This window comes from Lichenostomus cassidix, chromosome 4 (genome assembly GCF_008360975.1).
Source record: "Lichenostomus cassidix isolate B80296 chromosome 4, HeHo_3.0, whole genome shotgun sequence".
NCBI classification, from domain to species: Eukaryota; Metazoa; Chordata; class Aves; order Passeriformes; family Meliphagidae; genus Lichenostomus; species Lichenostomus cassidix.
Window position 1 is genome coordinate 25767105 of NC_139484.1, and position 12341 is coordinate 25779445.

Consider the following 12341-nt stretch of genomic DNA (forward strand, 5'->3'; position numbering starts at 1 on the left):
GTTTTAAGATATACTTGCTTTTCATGGTAGACATACTATTCTGTAAGCCTCTAATGCTTGTTACAGACAAGTAAACTTCAGAGTAGAAATGGACTTGAGTGGACCAGAGAACATTTGAAGCACATCATGCATACATCATGCATCACACTCTCTATTGCATATTGTTTAGGGTGTAAAATTGCGTGGCTCTGTGTGCTTAACTATGCAGCCATGGGTGTATGGATTTCCTGTTTTCAGTAAAGCATGGAGCATACACATATTTTTGAGAAATGCATTTTTAATTTTTTTTAGTAAATTAGCTGTGGTATCTGTGGAACACTGAGAGTCATACCATGTAATTCTAGAAATCTGCAGGAGTCTCCAGACATTTCAAAATGCCAACAGTTTCCAGCATTTGCGACCCTGTTTGAGTCAGAAACAATAGATGAGCTGTGCTTGCAACTTTGCCCATTTATTTTTTTTTCTTGCTGGTGGGATACTGTAGATTTTAGTAGTAATGACTTTCATATGAAATAACATTTAAGTAATTATCAAAAATTATTTGCAGAAACTGTCTAAAGCTGTAAAGTTAAACCAACAAATGCATTTCGATAAAAACCACTTGTGTTCTATCAAAGGAATTGTCTTTTTTACAGCATACTTGCAGATGACAATTCCTGAATATACATAAAAACAGCTATTGAAAAAGCTAAAGGCAATCCCTTCTGCAAAAGTTAGTTATAAGATGTGAGGAATGGATATTTTCTACATGGGACTTCAGAGAGAATACTTAAACATTTATGTGGATTTCTGGGACACCTGGCACAGTTTTTTTCTTGTGAGCAAGAGGCATCGAAAAAAATGCTTATAAAGGCCAGAAAAACCCAAACCCACCTTTTATTCACTCAAGATCATTCACATCAAAGGAACCCATCATTTCTTTCATGCAAATGCTGTGGGGATTGCTTCACCCAGGACTGGAAAGCAGCCAGGCTGCATAGCATGACAGCTACTCAGCAGTCCACAGCAAAGCTATACACCACGAAGAAAGAGGAATGGATTGCTGGTTTTAAATCTGATACACATTTGCAGCAAATGTTCAGAAAGCACTTCATTTCTGTGTTTTGACCATATCTTCTCTAATGTGCCATTTTGTGAGCATTATGGTACAGCCTCAAATCTTCACTTTTTTCCACCTCCACATAATTAAACAGTCTTGCAGAACTGTGTGACTGCTCCATTTTTTTAATAGCTGCAAAATGGGATCCTTACCTTTGCAACCACTATTGGAGATTTGTCCATGCTTGTTTACTAGACATTAGGTTGTATCCAAAAGAAGCTAAGGTTTTTCTTGGTTTTGGTGTTTTCCCACAATATCTCTAGCAGTTCTTAAAAATTTATTCTGCCATGTGTGACTTCTCAGTCCGGCACACTGGGGAAGATTACTGAATTCTTCCAACCTGAATCTTTCTCTTAACACAGCTTGCTTAATTTTCAAACACTTAAAATTGAACCTTGTAACTCATTGTTAACTTCAAAATAACCTTTCTTAGAAGTAAAAATTCTACTGCTGAAAGTATTCTGCATTTTTGTTCATGCATTTTCCAACTGGCTTGAGGCAATGGATGTTCTGGCTTTCCAAATAGAATAATCTCAATTCCTATGGGGTCCATGTCACTCCATGCACCACGTACAGACACAGAAGCATTAAGTTTTCTCCACAGAAGATCTTTCCACTGAGCATTAGTGAGCAAACCTGAAATTATCAATTAAGGTAGCTCCACCATTTATATTTTACATAAGAAAAAGTGAGAAGGATATAAGGAATTAACAGTAATGAGAATGTATGCAGTCTCTAATTCTTTCCTGTCAGGAAGAGAACTCTTTCATATGAGGAAAAGTTATTTAATCATGTGCTTGCCTCCAGAACTTGAAGTTATATCATCTCGGTTTATTTTTAGACTTCCATTTTTAAATATCAAACATGATCCCTGCTACAGAGTTGCATTGATGTGTATTTGAATACTTGTGCACAACAAATAAAAACTTCCTGCAGGACAAAGCAGGTGCAAAGACTTCTTTCCAAAGAAATGTGAAAATGCAGGTGACATCTTCCTCATTGTGAGGTGTCTAGTTGCTTTTTGCCTTGTGAGTATCAAAGTATTTACAGAACATACAGCAAGTAATGCACCTTGTTCCTTGGAGCTTTTACAGACTATAAATGTAGCAGGAGTTTGTTTTGGGAAGGTGCCGAGGTTAATGCTTTTTTTAGAAATGCTGCTTTTGGATTACAGTAAAATCATGTGGTCAAGATTTCATTTTTGAGTTGTATACAAGGAAGCATGCATGACAGCATAATATTAATGCATTGAACATGTACTTGCTGTAGCAAAGAGGTTCCCTAATTTGATCTGTAGGACTGTTTCAGTTGTGGCATCTACTCTCTATCACTTCATGAGGCATTTGGATTTATTTGGACTTTCCAGAACTGTACTTGCTGATGCTCTGTACATGTAAAAATAATTTTTAAAAAATGTCTCAATGATTTTGAAATACAACTGTATTAAGGTCAGTCTATACCTTGTGCTTGCAATCACTTTTTCCCAAAAACGTACTTTAACATGAAAGCCTTTAGTTTTGACCATGAAATTTTTGCAGTGGTTAGATGCAGAATTATGGGGCTGAAAAGGTAACAGAAGGGATCAGTTCTGCAAGGCAGTACATCACTTAGTTGTGGAGTTCTGTGCCATCAGACTATGCAAAGGATACTTTGAGAGAGATTTGATGTACCAATAAAAGTTAGAGACAGGGGTTGCTATTAGGTGCAGTGGCTTGAATGAAAAGTGTTGTGTACTTCTGGACACATTGGCTAGTTATAAGCCAGTTAAATACTAGTACTATAAAACACTAGTGCTGGCTCCACAGATGGCTGAAGCCACAAAGATCAGGCTTTTTGCTTCTCTTTTTTATCATTATAACAAGAGACTGTAAGACATGGTTTATTTGCAGGAGCCAGGTAAACTTAATTCTTAGCTAATGATATGTTAGAGAAACACCCTGAAGAGAAGGGGAAAAAACCTCACAAAAAGCAGAAGAGGAGCCAAATTTTTAATAGATGTCCAAAACATGTATTTAGAACTGTAAATCATCCTGAATCTTGATAGGTTTGTGCACAGCTGTGTTCTTGATTTGCTTATGAAGGAGGATCATGATGCTGCTTTTTCAGCGATGGGCGCTGCATTATCTGATCCTGAAGTGATAAAATTGAGCGTGTGACCAGCTATGATGGTGATCAATTGTTTAGCTGAAACTCTTGATAAGTTTTCTTTGAAACATGTTATTTTTTAAGGAGCAATTTCTTAGGGGCTGTATTTGCTTATGAGGCTAGAAAAGGAGAAAAACCATCTGTGTTTGGATGTTTAGCCTTTTGCTTATTTCTTGAGAGCACAGTTGCCAAAGAGGCTTCTATTCTGCAAACAAGGGTGGCAGAACAAAGTTAGTTTTTGCAGCCTGACAGAGGCAGAATGGATGTGCTAGAGATGCACTTGGTATCTCTACTCAAACCTTGCAAGGATGGAAAAGAATCTGGAGAATACTGATCTGCAGTCACTTATGAGCTGTGGTCAAGGTTGCTGCAGCACTGTGGTTCATGGAAACCAGAAAGAAGTTCCTCCCATGCCAGCAATGGAAACACACCAAGTACTCCTACTCAGCTGTGTCTCATGGCTTATGTCTCTTTTATGTTGTTCTCACTAGAATTGGAAACTTTGCTGGATTTTGGTGGGAAGAACAATACTGGTAGCTGCTATGAGAGAGTTTTTTAACAGTGTGCTTCCATCTTTACTGTTGGCTGTCCCTGGTACTCTCATTATTAACAAACTAGATCAGTCAGACTTCTGCAAACATGACTTGTGTGTTGCATTTGTTTCCCCTTCTCTCCCTGCCGAATACTGCATGTATAAGGATGACTGAAGACAAAATGTTTTAGAAAGTATTGAACTAGTATGTGGGGTGGTTTTTTTTGCCCCAAGTTGTTTTCCTTGATTTTCCTCTCCCCTAATTTCCTTTGACTCTGTCTCCTACATCTTTGACTGAGAGCTCATCAGTTTGCATCTCTTATAGACAATTTTGCTCGTGTGCAGTTCAAGGTTGTTGAACTTGCACTGCTTGTGCAGCTCAGGGTGTGTTTCCTTGTAGGGAACATTCTGTTGCAAATGGCTTCTCAGGAGATGCTTGTTAATCTAGTTTTCCAGAAATTCTTTTTGTTGTAAAAGCAGATTTAAAGGATTGATATGTTTAATTGTTTTGCCATTATGAATTTTAAGTGAAGTAAAAGCATTCTCTTTGAAAAACTCGTAACACACTTCTTCTGTACAGCTGTTTAGTAGATCAAAATGCCTTACAGTGATACAGATAATGAAAGACTACTGTGCTCCAGGCAGACTGTGCTGAGCACTGCTGTCAACAAACACTATTGGACTTTACAGGCCACCTCTATCAGCCTGTGTCCATAGCCTGGTTTAGAGAGCTGGACTGTGTTCAGGGGACCAATGGTTGTTGCAGATTTGTATATTTTTAGCACTCTGTGTCATCCTAATTGATGGACATAGATTGGCATTATATATTAAGCTTGATTCCTGGGATATATTTGGCTTATTTAACAATGCTATCTTTAGAATATCATCAGCATGCTAATCCTCATTAGTTGTATGAATGGCATATCTTGGTGTCATTTAACTAGATAAATTGGAACTGCTGGCCCATGCTACTCTACTTTTTTTTTTTTTTTAAGCTTGTGTATTAGCTTTTTTTAAGTTTGTGTAGTTCTTAGCTTAATAAAGCTAAGAATTTTTGTTTATATTTTCTTAATTTCTTCTGTTTTTTTAAAACCGTGTTGTTATAAAAAGGGTGAAATTTTGATGTCTTTTTTGTCACAACTTTCAGTCTGTTCATTTACTGCCTCTGCATTTATCTCTCAATGTATAAATGTAACTTCTGTTGTGACTGAGTATTATGTAGCTGTGGTATTAGTTTGATATGTTGTGCTATAAGCAATGCAGGGAAACGTAATTTCTGCAGCTTACCAAGGTCATCATTACAATTTGCAATATGTGGAATGAAGAGCTCTGGCTAAAATAACTCAGAGGAATATTTTATTCTGTTGGTGATTGAACTCTTCAGGGACTTAAGGATGGGCATTTTGTCCTAGATGAAAGCCACATTTGGGACTTTGTGATGTCTCTGGGTCTGCTGAGCTTGCAGGTAGGTAGAATTATGAAGAACAGTATAAATATGAAATGTACTCTACCTGCGTTCTCAGCAACTGTACCTTGAGCTCATACCATGGTCTTCTGTTCGTTTGCTAGTATTTTTCTAATACTTTTTGGTTTTGTTTTTGACTTTTTTGTTTGTTTCAATTTACATATGCTCTTTTAACTACATCCTTCAGTCTAAATCACTTCAATGTGGCACTGCTGTTCTCATTGAGGTAAATTGCAAATACACATGAATCTAGGATTTAATTTTAAGATTGTGAAATACCAAGATGGGTGCAACAGGACAGGATTGTTCTGACACTCCCTTCATATGGGAGAGGAGTGTAGGGAACTAGTGGTGTGATGGGTTCATGGTGGTATTGACCTTAAGGACTTTTTTCCTCTTTAGTTCTGCTAAAAGGCAAATGTGAAAATAGTAAGTCTAAAAAAATGTTACAGTAAAGTGGATGGAAGTGTGGGTATGGTGATACTTATGTTGTATTACTACTCTAGAATGCTCTAATACCTTTGTTGAAAGGAAGCATAGACATTATATGCTTTTTTTAAAATAACGTTTGGATTGCTTTCTTCTGTAACCAAAGGCAAAGGTAAGATGTGACAGTGAAATACCGTGGTGATGGTAAATACTGAATGAGCTGACCAAAAATGTGACTGAACAACTTGTGTGGCCAGTAGAAATTCTGTGTAATATAATCTAATCTACTTGTTAATGCAACCAAGAAAATGCTTGAGAAATTAATTTGAAAAATAAGTAAAGAGACATTTAAGGATGTTGTAAAGCAATTTAGGTTGAAAAGGATCTTTGAAAATCACCTGGTCCAATCCTACTCTGAAACAGAGCCAGCTGTGGTTCTTGAAGTGTTTTTTGTAGTTGTGTTTATAGCAAGAGGCTTAATGTGCCACATAAGAGAGAAACAATGGTTTTAATTTTAGTCATTCCAGAATAACTGGTATAAATGGACCTAGTAAATGTAAGGGCTATTCATTTGGGCAATGCCTAAATTTTATCTGATAGCTAGTACTATGGTACCCTAAAGACTGCAAAAGCAGAATAAATAAAGTGCCACAGTTTCACATAATTTCTCTATTTCAATGTAACCTTTTAACATTGTATTTTTAATTTTTTAAAATGAAATAGCATTTAAACTGCCTAATGAGGCCAGAGCCAATGGAATGTTTTGAAAGGGAAGAATATGTTTTGGCAATTCTGCTTGATACATGTCAGAATGTTTAGAGTCTGATCTAGGTTAGAATTGAAACCATATCCCTCTACTGCCATGAAGTTATACATTGTTGAGGCTGCTTCCAAAAGCAAGATGTGTCTATCTGGTTTTGCTCTCTGTTCTGGTACTTAAACAAGCTGAGTGGCTTCTATGTGTGAAAAAATAATTCAAGTGTCTTGTTATTTATGCGTGAAAAATAAGTTTGGTTCCTTCCAAGAACAAGTTAGAGATAATCACACAGCTAACTTTGCTTGATGTAATTTTTTGGGGGTATCCTAGGAGAAAAGGGGTAGTAAAGGGAGGAGTGACTGTGCTGTTAAAATGCTTGACTTCAGCAACAGCAGTTCAAAACACTAATGAAAGAGCATTAGTTCTAATGTCACTTGAAGAAATTAAGTGTATTTGACCTTTTGATCATCAAATAAAGGAAGAAATATGCATCCAGCCTCTGGGGAGGTGTGGTTATATAATAAAAAGTTTCTAGGGCTGAACATCAAAACAATCTTGCTCAATGTCTGTTTGGAGCAAACCACCTTGCACTTGGTGACGATTTTGTTTTCTTCTCCTTTCAGAGGCTGTGTGCTAGCTTATGAAATAAAATGTGGGACACTGCCACGTCTGTTGCTGCCAAGTATTTACACTGACCTGTTTCCATCACTTACTCAGAACACATTTTCAGTTTGGCTGAGTACAGTGCAGATGTGAAACAGTTGGATAGTCTCAAATATGGTGTGAGTTTTTTGTTGTTTTTCTCAAGACATTGCTGTGAGGTTCATACAGCCCCTGACACAGATGATGAGGAACGAGATGTGCTGGCAGCTGAAAGTGAGAGCTGATTGCATTGTGAGGAGGAGGCATCTTGAGTGTGAATTCAAAGGTACTGCAGTAGCCCTGAAGAGTCCTGAAGATAATCAGTGAGATAAGGACTGGATAAAAGCCAAGGCAAGATATTCAACTGAAAAATCTATTTTCTGCTATTTTCTGGTTTTATTATCGAAGGGAGTTTTAGTTTGTCTTCCTGTGCTCACACATGCCTTGTGTATGATGAAACGAAAATAATTTTGGGGAGAGAAGTAGGAAAAGGTTGTGTGATCAACTGGTTTTGGTGCTGTGAGAGATGGTCTCTTTCCTTGGTCTGCAGTTCTGCCCTTTTAAAACATGCAAAACCCATGGAGATGCATTCTTCTGCAAGCTATTGAACCACTGTAGGACAAACATCCCCTTTCTGAAGTAATCAAGGCTCAAAAGTCTAGAATTTTTTAACAATGGATGTTAAAACAAGTTTTAGTGTTCACCATGGAGCCTTTCACAACCAAGTGTGAGGTGCTGTGTCAGTCACTGGCATAGCTGCAGTGTGAATTTGCAATTGGTATAGATATACCAGAGATGAGAAGAGTTATTTTCCATGTTTTCCTATGAGAAATCAAAGAGGCCCAAAACAGTGTGGTGTTTCCAAGGTCCCAGGAAGTCCCTGCTATAGACAAAAGTTGAATGTACTATTCCCAAATCCTGACCCAGTGCTTAAGTGATCTAAAAACTGGATATTCATACAAATCACATTGACTGAATTTTTCTAACCTAATAATGGTCCTTTCAGAGGTCCTGTAGGCTGCCTAGCAGGAGGTTTCTTTCCTTTTGGGGTTGCTTTGCAATAAAGTCTATGATATTGCAAGTCATGGTTTACTTTTTATGATATTGCATGAGCTAAGGGAACTATCTCAGTGATTATGTAGTGAAAGTAGTGCTACTTATCTTTAAAACACCAGCACTTCTTCATTATGGAGACCTTCAGCCTTCAATCCCAAAGAAAGTCCTGTTGGGACAATGGATTAATTTACAGCTGCTGATGTCTAAATAAAAAATCAGATGCCACAATAGAGCTGGACTGAGAGAATACTGCAAATTTCTCCTTAGTCTTTTAATATTTTCAGGGGTCTTTGTTAGCAAGCCTATTGTGAGTATTCCACTGGTAATACCCATCATCTGATCTACCCTCTTCCTGATTCCATGGCTTACTCCAAAACAGTCTCTTGAGTATGAAGCTCTCTTCTTAATAAGTACCATCTTTCAAGCTGATGTTGATTGGCATTAGGCCATGTTTGCCTCTCCTGGGCATGTTTCAGTCTCCAATATTTTGTTTTCATTGGGTTTTACTGCTTTAGCTTTTTCTCACTTTTAAGTTCTCCAATAATTTAAGCTCTCCTGTGATTCTGCCAGCCTTTTTCTACTTAAAACCAAGCTCAGTCACTTGGCAGATTTTCCCAAATGCTCAGGTTCTGAAAATATCCCCCTGACTCTGAAGCAAAATATATCGAGGGGGGACTTTTCCAAGTCACGTTTTATGTTTCATCCCTTAGAGCCACTTTCTGTTACAAGCCAGAATTGCTTCAGGTTGGCTGTTCAAAGAGGTCTGCCTAAGCATTGACCTCCCTTGGAGTGGATTGAGAGTAGGAATGAATGAAATATTGTGGAAATTTACTTTGCTCATTTATTCAACTGAAAAAAGCAGCTGTTGATATTCTGTGGGAAATCATAGAATCAGAGAATCATTTGGTTGGAAGGTACCTTAAAGATTCCAACCCCCTAATGTGGACAGGGATGTCTTCAGCTACACCAGGTTTCTCTGAATTCCATCCAATGTGGCATCAAACACTTCCAGGGATGGTATTCACAACTTCTCTGGGAAACCTGTTCCAGTGCCTCACCATCCTTACAGTTAGGAATTTCTTCTTCATATCTAATCTAAACTTACTCTCAGTTTGAATCCATTCCCCCTTGTCCTGTCACTACATACCCTTGTAAAACCTTTCTTGTATGCTCTCTGCAGGTACTGGAAGGCCACAATTAGGTCACCACAAAGCCTTTCTTTTCCAGGCTGAACAAACCCAATGGTCTCAGTCTTTCTTAGTAGGAGAGGTGCTCCATTTCTCTGATCAACTTGGTGGCCTCCTCTGGACTCACCCCAACAGGTACATGTCCTTCCTGTGCTGGGAACCCCAGAGCTGATGCAGCACTGCATGGGAGGTCTCACCAGAGTTGAGCAGAGGGGCAGGATGACCCCCCTTGATGTGTTTGATGTTTGGCTTTCTGGGCTGCAAGTGCACATTGCTGGGTCATGTCCAGCCTCTCTTCCACCAGCACGACCGAGTTGGCAGGAGTGCTCTCAGTCCATTCATCCCCTAGCCTGTGGTGAAATGCAATTTAGTCTGTAGGTGCACAAAGCCAGTAGTGCGCTCCTTTATGTACATGTGTAGTGAGGATGATTACAGTGACTAGAAAATATTCTTATTTACATCTGTTTCAGTATAGCAAACTAGATTGCAATTAATTAGGAAGTTTCTGGTGTGGTAAAAATCATCATAGAGGAGGAATGCAAACACATGATTTTCAAAGAGGAATTGAGTTCCATATGTGTTGTGCCCTTTCCCAGCTAGGAATTAATTGTAAGTTTAAAAGAAGATTTGATTATGTCTGTTTAAAAAAAAAAAATCAGTGACAAACTCCAACTCCCTCCTCTCTCTGCTATGCATAGCCACATTTTCAATACTGAGGATATTTAAATGATTCTCATTTAAACTTTTCTTTCATTACTTTGCTTGAGTTGAGAGAGCGCTTTGATCAACCTTTGAGTTATATAATTTATTAGAGTTAAGGGAAGAGGATAACCCTCAGATGTCTTCTGTGGTAAAGCAGTGATGCTGAAAATGTTAAATGTTTGCAGACTGAGAGCATGCTTGGCTGGAAAGGCCAAAAAAGAATAAACAAAATGTGACATGTTTTATTTTGTTATTTGTTCCCTAGTAAGAATACAAAACAAAAGTAAAAATAAATTGTATCTTATTCAAAACACGGGCATGAGTTGTCTGGAATGCAGCTCTTTGTGGTGGTATACTCCCATACCACATATGATGTCAAGACATATGCAGTTAGCTTTAAGGTTGTCAGTACAGCAATTTTGTTAAATCCTTCTAGCTTCTTAATATATACATTGTAAATCCCATGAAGGACACTTGTATATCCTTATTGACACATGTTGGAGACTGCTGTTCTTCTGCATTCTGTAGATCACTGGCTCTGGCTGTGTTTTCCATAGGTTCGTACTTGCTGCTTTCCTAAGGTGTTTCATTCAGTTCACTCAATTTTGCTGCTTTCAACTGTGGTGTAAATCTGACCACCTAAATCCATAATTCTTTGGCTGCGGGTGCTGACAGGATAATTAGGAACAAGAGCATTCAGATTTGCATTTCTAATTCATTGTGGGGGCACAAATTAAACCAGTTGAAAATGTCGTGTGCTGATGATGTAGTGGCTGACAGGGTGAGTTAGAGTGCAGAAAACAAGACACTATGCAACATGATAGTATGGATCTGGGTGAAACCCTCTCTCTGAGCTTCAGAAGTAACTCTTGTGGTACAGCTGTCCTTTGAATAGCATGACCTTTCCACTAAAGTCTAATGAATGGATAAGAATAGCTGGTCTTCTCTCAGGTGCTGCTGAGCATCAGTCAGGCTTACTGAGATGACATACCCTGAGAAACCGAATGTTAGGGGCTGGCTGTTTTACAGAGAAAATTAATATGCAGAATTGGAAATGCTGAGGTTACTCAGTGAATTGCATATTTTAATGCACAAAATTCTCTGCTAGCGTGTGCAAATATCAGCTCTCAACGTGCTGATGGACTTGCAGGTGAGATGTTTATTGCTCACCTTGCTCATCATCCTCATTGTTTGCTTTGTGGGGGAACACATTACAACATAGTTACTACTAAGAGTAACAGCAATAGCTTATACTGCTATTGTCTTCTGGGACTGAAGCTATTGGGATGGTAGGCTTCTTAATCATCCATGGCTCACACCTTTACAAGTAGTTAGGTGATCTCTATGGTCTACTGATTCAGTGTTCATTTACACCCGTTAGCAACCAACAGTAATTTTCAATTCTGTTCTTCATTAGGTTACCTAGCAGGCTGTGGGGCCCCTTCCATTTGCAAGTCTTAACAGTGGTTTAAACAGAGCAATTCAGGTAGACTTAGTTTTGCCTCAGTGTTGAGAGCCAAGATAATTTAATGCAGTCCTGATCTTATGCTTCTGTGTATAATAACTTCAAAAGCTGGATCCAGCTTAGGTTCCTAATAGTGTTTCAAATTTGTTTGGACCACATAAAAATAGAGGATAGGTGCAGGATGGTGTAATTGTGCTAATATCATCTCCTTTTCCTGAGAGAGAAGATGTAGAACACATAGTAGTGCTATTTACACAATAAAGAGCTGCATACAAAGAGTAAAGCAATGTTTGAGTGGAAAGTGGAAAAAGGTAACATGTCATCTGCCAGTTGCGAGGGAAGAAGAAAATATAACAAAATGTGGATTAGTCTTAGGCCTAAGTATGACTAAATGGAATATCTGTTTTGGAGTACTATGGGACTTGCAATCAGAACTGCAAGCACAAGAGGCAGAAGACTAAGGGCCAGGAGAGGATCTGATCTAACTGCCTGTGTTCATCGGGACAGAAAACCTGACAGAAATAATACACAGACCTTGATCCCCACTGCTTATTTTTGGTTGAAACACATCTTCCAAAGACAGACTTGATTTTAAACAATCAAAACTTTTCCATTTCTATTTTAGTTGCTACCAAGGTTAATCAACTTCACTGTTCAAAAACCAGAACAATACTATTTTATTTTATCTGCATCTGCTGGCTTTACTTGTGAGGTACTATTTATAACTTTTAGCATTGGTTCCAATAAGTCCTTTAGGATTTAGTACTTTTTATGAGAGGACATCAGCAGAGTCTGATTTAATAAATTAAATAGTTATAGCCTTTAAAGTCTGAGAATTTTCTCCAATCTTTAATTTTTTTTT

General features: G+C 38.1%; 1 long non-coding RNA gene across 3 annotated transcripts in view; it reads left to right on the plus strand.

The window, feature by feature from the left end:
• The window catches only part of LOC146438102 (uncharacterized), a 234159-nt gene that overhangs the window by 33787 nt on the left and 188031 nt on the right, over positions 1 to 12341 (plus strand). The window lies entirely within an intron of this gene.